The sequence below is a fragment of the Branchiostoma belcheri genome, unplaced genomic scaffold, assembly GCF_001625305.1.
Source record: "Branchiostoma belcheri isolate BF01 breed outbred unplaced genomic scaffold, Haploidv18h27 scaffold6, whole genome shotgun sequence".
Lineage (NCBI taxonomy): Eukaryota > Metazoa > Chordata > Leptocardii > Amphioxiformes > Branchiostomatidae > Branchiostoma > Branchiostoma belcheri.
Genome location: NW_017804242.1, coordinates 3,342,105 through 3,353,855, shown reverse-complemented (window position 1 = coordinate 3,353,855; position 11,751 = coordinate 3,342,105). Strand labels below are relative to the sequence as shown.

Here is an 11,751-nt window from a genome sequence, read left to right as displayed (position 1 = left end):
TGTATCATTATTCATTAATGCTCTACTCCAATGAGCATTGCATTTGTCTTTGTCCTTTGCCATTTTCTCTTCCAAAAAACAAGATGATGCTGTTTGCTTCATGTGCAAATGTTTTGTTTCCAAGGGCTACAGGGAAATTCAAAATGAAAGCAAGAATGGAGGTTATAGGGATGACCCTCTTGAATAAAAGAGTTCCTTTCTTTTCCTTCTTAGTCTGGTACCTGGCTTAAAAGATATATAAGGGCCTGCATGGGTCCCGATAACGCTCTATGCTAATTTTGAGAGCTGGCTACGTATTATGCTGAATTAGAGCGGTCATTTACGCTCTAAGTAGAATTTAAACGGCTGATTACGCTCTACGGAAAAGGGCATGTGGGTCCCCATATATAACTGATGACCTGAAAACAAACTGGAAGGTTAACAGGTGTCATCAACAACATCAGCTGTAGCAGGCTACATAGAGCTGCATGTTCAGATGAAGGAGACTTGTCCTTACCGTCTGTGAATGAGGTGTCCTGGTCTGGTCTTGCCTGTGAGGTGGTGAGCCAGCTCAGCTGGAGCAGCAGCAACATCACAACAACACCCCTGCAGAAAAACAACAACAACATAAACATCAACACATGTGGTAGCACTGTACATTTGTAGTAGCATACACAGAATATTGCGCAAACTTACAAACATCTTACATTCCTACTAACTCTGCTAACACAGCTTTCTTCAGTGTATCCAGTTTCCCTCATTCCCCAAATCAAGGCAGGTAGGTAATGGACTTGAGTAACCATGGGCGATAGGCCACCGAGTTTTTGTTGAGATCGTTGTTACTTTATTCAAATTCATATACTTAGGTAACTGAACAACAAGTTCACTGTGCACTCCGTACAAGATTCCCGAGAATCATACCCTTCATAACACAGTGTGGTCGGTCCGTTGAAAGATTCCCGAGAATCATACACTCAACACTTCACCGTCAGCTGATCTCAGCTCGGTCGTCAATGGTTGAGTTTGAAAATTCCCGAGAATCATACACTCAACACAACACACCGTGGACACAGTCCGTTGAAAGATTCCCGAGAATTCTCCATACTCATACATATATAACACATACTGGGTACTTGGTCGGCTGAATCACACAATAAAAAGCACACTCATTACTTATTAGCTGTTACTTCCGAATCGGCGTTCTGATAGAGATAGATGGCGCAAAGGCCGACGGGAGTAGAACTGGTTTCGCAGTTATTCGAACGCGTTCGCAAAACCGCTGCTCGACTCGATAGAACCCTAAGCCGGGGCTAGCGCAAGCGATGATGATAACTTCAAAAAAGATGACAGGGTAGGAAACACCTACCCGTGAACTGCGTTACCAACTGGGGTGGCAGCAAAAATGTGACTTAGAATCACGTTCGGTCCCTGCCTCCCCAGACTCAGAGGACAACGATATCGTACATCTATAGAGATATTGGGCACAACTACACTTTCCAAATCTCGTGCCTGGGAGACATATGTAGACCTGAAAACATGTCGGTGGGGTTTGTGGACGTGTTTTGAGCATCCTGGCAGTACATTTACACATAGAATGTCGTATGATGTAGCCTTTCTGGCCGTCTCCATTTTAGAACCGTGCGGGAAATGTGGGCGCCTACCGTGCGTCTGATTGGCTAGCGGTGATGTCATTGTCTTACTGCTGGTAACGCAGTTCGCCGGAAATCGGACTTTACAAAATGCTTAATATCTTCTTTAAAATATGGTATAGTAACCCAAGAAAGTTTACATGGCTACATAGTTACCCCTAAAGTATAGATAGTATCCAGACTTTTATTTTCCTTGTGGCATTTCGCAGAAAATAGGATGTTTTGAAATGGCATTTCGCACCTAGTGTATACTAGTACTTAGTACCTAACCAAGCTAAAGCGTTCGGAAGTCGCCGTTCGGCTCTCGGCAATCTTCGGTATATGTTCGTATGGTTCTTTGGAATCCACGTCAGGTTGGAGACCGAGTTCACAGTGTGTGTTGAGTGTACGATTCTCGGGAATCTTTCAACGGGCCGTGTTCACGGTGTTTGTGTTCAGTGTATGATTCTCGTGAATCTTTCAACGGACCGAGCTCACGGTGTTTGTCAGAGTGTATGACTCAACGGATTGTGATTGCAACGGAGTGAGTGAGTACATAGTGTATGTTATAACATATGCAAAACAATCAAGTTGTAAAATAGTTTTTAATGGTTTACAAAACAACATAGTTTTCAACAAAAACTCGGTGGCCTAGCGCCTGTGGAGTAACTGGCAATCAAATGAAAAGTTACTTCAACATGCAGTAATGACTGTAGCTACTAGAAGGCGCTGCTAACTTACAAGTGTCAAGAGGTCACTGCAGACTGTGTAAGACACATCATTACAGCACAGGTGTGGTAAAAGGTGGCAAGAGTTTCTTTGTCAAAACTTCAGGTGATCATGTATGCATTTAGAACATTTTATAAAGGAACATGTCCACTTTTGATAAAAGTCTGTAATCACCCTATTAAAAAAACCATTAGTTTAATACAATGTACATTCCCTTTATATAGAAACCTAAAACTTCTTAAAACTTCTTTAAAGTCCTTATCAGGTGATGTGCTTTCACCCCGGGGAAAAGCATAACACTATAAATCTGTAATACTGGTAGTTCTGTATCACTGTATCTTCTAACAAAGGCCAGTAATGTTAAGGAGCAAAAGCTGTAGGGCAGAAAAGACAGATTATGTTACTAGCAGTGTGTAATACCATCGCATACTCTCCTTCTAAGTGGTCCATTAGGGCTACATTTATCTTAAACAATTAGGGCAGCTGGTTAGATCTACATGTGTATCAGTACTCTTCTATTCATATCAGATACAGACTACTGTAACGCTTGAAATATTCACTGTGGTTTTATGTCCAGAGTTTCTGCCATGAGCTTTCTTGGCTGAAAAAAATGAGCCACATTGCACCACCATCGAAACAGCTTCTTGCTTTGCGTAAATCCACTTTTACCATCCCTCAGCCTCGGGTATCACCCATCCCCCTCAGGTATGACATTGACAAGTGCACCACAACTACTAATCTGTATGTTGCATTTCCCTTTAGAAGATTTTAAAACTGTTAGACAGGAACATCTTCTCAAAATGCAAAGCTTATGTTGCTTCATCCATCCTCAGCTTCTCATCCATTTGTCTCCATGACATACCATCTTATCAGACAGATCTTTAAGAAAGAATTTATCCCTTTTCATCTGTTCTTCATTACAAAATATTTACAATAGTGTCAGCCTCAGATCTCTGATGGATCAACAGGATGATTGGATTTTTGGACAAACATCCCTCCCATCCAGGAAGCCCTAAGTAAAACAATACCCCTCGTTATCTCAGCTGGATCGACTAATTAGTACTTCCTAGACCCAGGGTAGGGATGTTGTTGTTCACAATAGGAAGCAGCACGCCACAGTTGCTCCTATCTATCATCCCTGTGTGTGTCTGTCTTTCTAGGCCAAGACCACACACCGCTTCCACAAATATTGTGGCATTGGCATGATAACTATGTTTTCTATGATACTATATTACTTCAAGAGAAGCCACATGCACAGCTTTCCACAGTCATCCAGTAAACTTAACAAACGTATAATGATAGTGTCAATAATCTGTCCAAAAAGGTGACAGTACAATATACAAAATACATGTATGCAAATAGTATGCAAGCATTGCTAAATTATTACAACAAGAACGTTTGTAGCTAAAATTAATTCTGGCTAGATTTACGACTCACGGGATTGTATCTTTGACCACAACTATTTGCATGTAGGTAGGTGTCATGATGTCATTGGATGATTAATCCAGCCTCCATTTACAAAATAGAACTCACCAGACAGAATCCATGGAGGAGACTCCACCACAAATATCAGCAAATGTTTCATACTTTTATCCCCACTCATAAGATCTGAATTCTTGACAAGGCACACTCTCTGAGACCCACGGGGATGGGCAGTCAGATGAACATAAGAAGTTTGTAAGAACCATTTCTAAAAACATCGAAAACCAGTCGTATGACCGAACAAGCATATCGAGAATAAAGAATGGATTACTACTACTACTACTACTACTACCGTACTACTACTACTACTACTACTACATAGCTACATGTATGTATAAATCATGTATTGCTAATCAGTGGCAGACTTTGACAGATCTTGGGAAGTGGCATGTGCCATTGGGTGTCCAAAAAATTACATCACAAGCAAGTCTTCGTGACAAGAAAAATTGATAAGCTACATTGCCTCTGATTTGTCTGAAGCGTCTGCCACAGAGACTTTTCGTTCAGAATCTGACTGTATTCACACATTCACACATCCATTGGGAATGATGGGAGAACCAAGACTACAATGATGTCAACAAGCCTGGAAGTACAGGTAGAAATAGATGCATTTATACATAATATGGCTGACAGGCATTCTTAAATCATCAAAGGGACAAAGACACAGACCAAGGAAGATGAGATTAAAGACTTCTGTAAGGACAGGTATCTTATCTACCGACAGATCACCCGACCAGGACTCCAGGAATGCTTTTACCTGGAAATGTTTACTCATTACGGACTTGCAATGGAATTCTGTAAATAATAAAGGAAAATAAACATGTCTGGAGGATTGCGATTTAGCCCTTGGGATTAGACTTGGGCTCTTGAGTATTATTATTACAGGCTCAGTCCAATTTCTAGGCAAGGTCTAGAAGGTATGTCAGTATCCCAGAATGTACATTACCAGGTCACAGGGTTATGCCATCACTGGGAGGTACAGTCCCTAGGAGAGGTAAAGTAGTAAGCTGTTAATCCCATGTTTAAGGAAAGCCACACCTTGAGCACATTAGAGAAGACACAACACTCCTTTCAGAAGAGTCCAGGCCTGCCCCCAGAGTGCATTACGGCTCAAGGTCAAACCAATCAGACTAACTCACCGTAACGAACATGTGGCAAGTTGCTAAGTTCTATAACAAACATGTTGTAAAGTTTTCAGACCATGCAGTCACTCACCATACAGACTTCCGACCGTCTTCATAAGGCTTCATCAGGCATCTGAACCTGGACTCACTTCTGTGTGCTTTGACCTTGAACCCTCCGGATACCTGACGTCAGAAGTTCAGGTGTGGTTCAAAGGTGCCCAGAAGTTGTCTGAACTTTTCAGTTGGATCGACAGTCTATAAATTGTGCAAGATATATTATGTGTGTACCTACAAGGAATTCAGTTTTCGATTATTCTAACTGGACATGTGCATAGTTTGCATGTGCATATTGATTGAATCCCGCAAAGGGACTATTTAAAACAATTTTACCCTCCCCAGATCTACGACATCCTCCACCAACACAGTTGACCCTGGAGAGCCCAGACAGACAAGAAGGGTGTCAGTAGTCCAGGGCTGTTTTCTCAGCAACCTGACCCAGGTTCAACTTCTGCACCAAGGTTGGAGCCTTGAATTTGATTTGGTTGAAACTTGAATGTGAGAAAGGTGTTGTAGAGTGCAGACTGACCTTGTCTCATAATCATGACAGTAAACGTTTCCAAGACACAGTAAATATTCAACTTATTGCACTGCAAGCAAATGCTCTGTATTCCTTTGCATTACTCAAGTGCATTTGATTTTTATTGCGCCACATAATTCAGTACAATACTCTGGTAATAGGGCTGCAGTCTCATTTCAAAACATCATTTAACAGCATAAAAAAATGAACATGACATGTTAGATACACCATGGAACTGTCAGCTATCCTATCTGTATCTGCATAGCCAGTAAAACTAAGTGCCCAATCAAGAACACTATTACATTGTACCTGATCCTAAAGAACAACCACAGTAGTAAGGGTATTTGCCACAACCATGATTTATGTCATATCGCATTTTGATAATTTTTTTTTTATGCATTTGTATGTGTGGGAGGGGCAAAGTCTGATTTAAGGCTGGCTCACAGAGGCGTGAGTGCTATCTGCCCAACAAGGATGCTCCTGACCAAACTGCCAAGGTTAAGGCTATAAAAGGGGTTAGTGATCTCCATTTGCTACAACTACAACCATAGAGATGGTGTAGGATCCACCCCTTTACAAGCCCTGCTCCCCGGCACCCCACCATGCCAGTAGACTTGGCAGGTCACAGTGTGGTGAATGGGTTGACTATGAAACATACAGTTTGGCAGTTGCCACTTGCCTCCGAGGGCGCCCTGCTGGGGCTGAGGTCTGCTGGAATGTCCCTGGAACTCATTAGGCAGACAAGCAATTGCAAGTGGCAATGACGTTTCATTACCTATATGACTCAGAGAGTACTGTAAATTACATCTAAATCACCAGTAGGGTAGAAAGAAGGTGTTGGTCATGTTTTAAAGTTTGTAGTAAGCACATTGCTGACAGAAATCTGTATTGTTGACTGTGTGATGGTTTTGAAATGTAAACTATTGAACATTAAAGTGCTGTGAATTTTAAAAGGTTTGCAGTAGGTGTTTATGACTGCTTGATTATGGACAGGATAAAAACTTAACCTCGTAACTTTGTCTCCTAACCCTTTCCAGCATTGAATTATGAAGCTATAAATGGTGTTTCATTTTCTTTCAGAATATGATTTCGAAAATATTGGAAAATATTTGGATGGAACTTATTTGGCCTGAGAATCTAAGAGAAATGAAAGCAAAGAAAAGAAATGGTGGTCAGAAAGAAAAATCATGAACAAGACCGTCATAATCTAAAATGTCTTTAAAATAGTACAGACCGCATACCTACAGGTGGGTGCAGGAATGTGTTTTCCTAACTTTTGTCCCATGTCATTCTGGAAAGTTGTGCTGGGGGAACTGGCCTGTCCTTGGACAGACTTGGCGTTCTTCCAGGGCAACGGCTTTGATATATCCTAATGTTGTCAGCTATCAAGAGTCAGAGTTGACACAGGAGATAGTACAGGAGAAGTTACTCCAGCCACCTGTCTGGGTGTGGATAAGGAAAGACCTGGCATTTTGAGTGGTCATTAGTCCTCATACTTAGGCCACACCGATTTAATTTGCTGTTTCTCAGAACTTTTCAGAAAAAATATGAAGCGACAGGGTGAAAAAAAAAACAGGTCTAGGCATCGTATTATAGCCCCAAATGCTATGATAGGAGCCATGAAGTCAACACAAAAGGCTGAGTTGATATTTAAACAATGAATTTTGAACTTTTAATCAAACCACTGCATTAACAGATGGAAAAACTGTAACAACAAGGAAGAAAAGGACTATTGGGGTCAAAATAGGAGCATTTTTTAGTTGATTCAGAACCAGAATTTTTTTTTTTTTGCAAATCAGGAAAAAATGAAGAGGCAAATCCGAGAACCAACAAATTAAATTGGTGTGGCCTAAGCCACTGGTGTAGTCACTCACACCTTCTGACACTGCCCTGCAAAGCCAGTCTGGTGCAGATAAGAACAGTTTTACACTGGCTTCAAGGTCGGGCATGTTATGGGAGTTGGGCACATAAACTACAGCAGGAAGTGGGGATGTGTGTGCTTCAAGGGCGGACGTCTGGTACAACTTAGCCACCTCTAATTTGGAGGCAGGGATCAGGAGGGGAACATCTTGTTCTGAATTAGCAGCTGGCAATTAAGAGTTGCCTGTGTTTTATCATGGAGAGAGAATCATTATATACGAAACAGAAATATATTAATTTGTTGGCATTTATCCTTGTCTAGCATTTCTACAAGAACATTCACACAATGGCAGAAACACAGGCTGGAAAAGAACAATTTGAAAACGTTTTGAGAAAGACCAAATGTTTGGCGACAGACCAATCTGGACATGAACCAAGACAAGGGAATGCCCTTGTGTTTTTCAACAGTCTGATTAATCTCAGGTTCATGGTTAAGGGAGGGACAGAGATTTAATGCTTAACACTAATAACAGGAAGAAATGCCTCCACTATCAGGAAAAACTTCCAGTTCCACTGGGGAATTTAATAAAAACTCAGGTATATAATCCAATTAGGGCTGACCATGGAAACGGATGTGTGAAAAAGTCAGGATGACAGGAGTTGGACTACTGTAGATTTTGCAATTTTCACATAAAGTTTGTGGATACCTCTGACAAATATACATTAGACATATAAAAATACAAGGCAAAACATATATATCTCACCTTGCACCTCATTTTTAAACATAAATTCTGCTGAGATACTGCAAGATCTCTCCACCATACAACTTACGAAGTGCTTCAAACTCAAATGAATCTACAGTAACAAAAGTCTAATGTGTCAATGGAGGTACAGTTGGACAGAATACCAATAAGTTATACGAGTTCTCTACAAGGACAGTGGCCACAACGGAAGCCACATCCTACTGGAAAATTAATGACATTCATAGGAAGCTTGGTCAGCAGGCAGAAAATTTCATTACTGAAGAATGTCATCTATAAAATATCCTACAGTTGTATATTAGACCAGAGAGAAAGAATGAGAACAAGTAGATGGAAGTTCACACAGAGGTCAACCAGAAATGCTGGCATAGCTAACATAGTTCTACACCACTGCCTTCATAACTGGCAAGCTTGGCTGGTCACACTCAGACCATCATCACTTTCTACTTTCCAGCTACATTTATACACAGCAAAAGAAGCAAGCATGCAATTGGCACAGTATATAAATGTGAAGGGGAATAGATGAGAGAAATGCAAATAAAGAACAGCATGATTCGATTATTAGAGCACAAGTCCGAAGTCTATGTGTATATAACGTTAAAAAGTGCATTATTTATTAGAAGATATACGGTACTTTCCTCACTCCACCCATGTGTAAATGGGGGTGTGTGCCATAAACACCATAACTAACCACAACTGACCACAACTGGGTCTAATATGCTGTGTACATGGGACAAGGACCTGGTGTGGCAGAGTACAATTTCTATCAGTCGTGACAGAAAACATGCAGTTAGTCCTAATTAAGTGCATGTATTTACCAGATTAACAACCAACTGCCCTTACGACCTTAAAAAGTGGCTAAAGAGACCTTTGTACCATCTTTTACCTCAGTTTGCAAAGGCTACAACCTTGCAGTTCACCCTTATTCGAGAAGAAACTACCATACAGCAAAATGTAACAATCCTATTCAGAAGCTGGTAGACAATGGCAAGCAGGGTGACCCGTACTGTGGGACCATGTAAGCTGTTACACCAGGCAAAATCTGCTGCCAGCATACAGATTCAACAAACCCAAAACAGCAGTGACATGCTATTCTAGTACAACTTTGTTTTCATCCCTAAATAATCAAACACCGACGCTTGGCATTTAAAGACATGGCAAGGGCGGGTTCACATGACGGAAAGTAATACGCATTATCTTTAATATTACGGAGCCTAACACCACCAGGGTCTCCGGGATTTTTCTACCTTAATATAGACGATGGGTCAAACCCTCACAGCGTGGCGGCTTCTACTGTACTGACATAGCCAATCCTGGTATCACATAAATGTACTGCACAGATCCACCAGTCTCTATGGGAAACCAACAACCAACACAACCATCGCTGATAAGATAAAGGTCTTGTTGATATCTATGCCCTTAAAACCTTAAGTGAAAGCACACAGTAGACAGCTACATGTCAATATCAATTAGGACTGACGAGAAGCGTGTTAGAGCTCAAATTAAGATATAAACCAAAGAACGTAGATTGGTAAAGCATTGGTACTGTATCATAACAATTTGACATTCCTGGAAAGATATATTGCTCCAACTTAATTGGTCTCTAAGGAAAGATCAGAGGGGTATATATAACTTGGGGGAGAAAAGCAACAACTTGATAACAGGCCAGAAAGGAAGACTGGCTACAAATGAAAAGGTTTGCTCCTTTGAAAGCTTTGGTCACGGGCATGATTATACTGGATACCTACCTACCAGGTCGACGGTGCATGCTGTTTCTCTCTGGCTGGCAGCCGTCCTGGGTGGTTCATTGTGCACGTCTCCTTATAACAGAGCTAATCACACGGTTCAGGACAGACCAGCTAGGGGCGGCCTGGACCAGCTCCATCTCCTATAAATGGTGACCATCATTCCGGATCAGTTCAGCACAGCGGTATCCGCCCGCGGCCGCTTTTGTTCACTCGTACTTGCCTACACGTCTAAATCTCGTTTCCTTTGGCACCCAATCAAATGTCCCACAAGTCCGACCGCTCCCGTTGTCGTAAGGAAGACGTCTGCCACTTGACGAGTACAACAAACACGGCTCGCACTTGAGAACAGTCAGGCTCCCGGCCGTCTATGAATCATCGACTATCTGCCGAGTATCAAAACACAGGAGTGATGTTGCTGTTTCCCTCCTCCAGCCCAATTACAGTCTGGGAAGTAGTTATGCCAACCAGCAGTATATAAAGCGTGCATCACGCTTACATAACAGTCGCTTGTTTCCATAACTTTTGGAGTGAAAAGCCTCAAGCAAATGAGTGTTTATACAACATGGTACCGATGGTGGCCAAGTCGAGGGGGCAGAGAACAGGTGGTGCTCACAGAGGGAAGCATGCAATGTTCACAACGTTTGGCTTTGTCCTATAACATCGGTTTAACTTTAACGTAGTATTCCACACATTGATCTGAGACCATGGTACTTTACATTGTCATTCATTGAGTCAGACATCTACTGAGACTTCGAAGAAGCCATTTCTCTGTAACTTAAGAACTTCAAAGTGAAGAAAACTGTGAACTCAAGACAGCGGATACAGAACAATGCAGTTTCCTTTTATTACTATTATCTCCATGGACCCCGAGACTGACCCCTACCGGCGGCCAAAGCCAGGACAAACACCGGCAGGAGGTCATCACAATGGTCAGCGGAAGACCCACGTTGATGACATCACAAACACAACAATACATCAAGGATGCCCAGTCTTGACCCTTCCCAAGCAGACAGAGCCGTGATTGACATCGAACTAACTGAGACTGGCAGAAAGAGAAACCATACACCTTCCTTTTCTACCAACAGATTTCAAACATGTAAAATTTACACGACCGGGTGTGGAGAGGTGCTTCATACTGTTAACATCCACATGCATGTCTGATAGCAACAGCTGAGGCTACTGCTTTGATCCTAAGGACATTTATATGCTTCAAGATGAAAAGAAAGGTCATGTGTGAATCTTATAGTTTGTAGCGTTATGTTTCTCCCTATCAAGATTGGTTACACCTAACAGGCTGGGTGTTATAAGGCCGGGCAGAAGTGAATCAAGAGAGGCTGCCATGGAAGATTTACCGTCAATCGAGAAATATTGGAGATGGTTTTGAGAGACATTTTACACAAACTAGTAATCATACTGCAAAAACTGTTGTCTCAAGCACTCACTCAAAGACGTAGCAAACTCTTGCTGCCAAATTCAATTGCCAAATTCAAGTGTCGTGAAGCTAAATGAATTTACAGTAATCACTGAACAAAATGAGGCCCTTATGCCAGGAGTGAGCATTTCAGCTTGACATTTTGGTCAATTTTGAGCTGAACAACATGTTACATATTGGTATATAAATCAACATTATGAGAGTTCAACGGCAGACATTTGGCATTGTTTTTTAATATTTGGCTGAAATTCAGGACAGATGTTATGATAAACTACTTGACAGGTGGCAGTATATCTACTAGATCTTCATATTTTGTAGGTCAAACGTATCAAAGAGAAAGTTTTCTAATCATTCTAGATTGCAAGGCACCAATTATTTCACAGGATAATGTATACATTCTGACTTGTGTCAATGTGTGTGTTGCAAGCAGC

The 11,751-nt window shown here is 41.5% G+C and overlaps 1 pseudogene; it reads right to left on the bottom strand.

Annotated features, from left to right (window-relative positions):
- LOC109482557 overlaps positions 1-10,041 on the bottom strand; it is a 65,122-nt pseudogene extending 55,081 nt beyond the window's left edge.
- Positions 10,042-11,751: the final 1,710 nt, after the last annotated feature.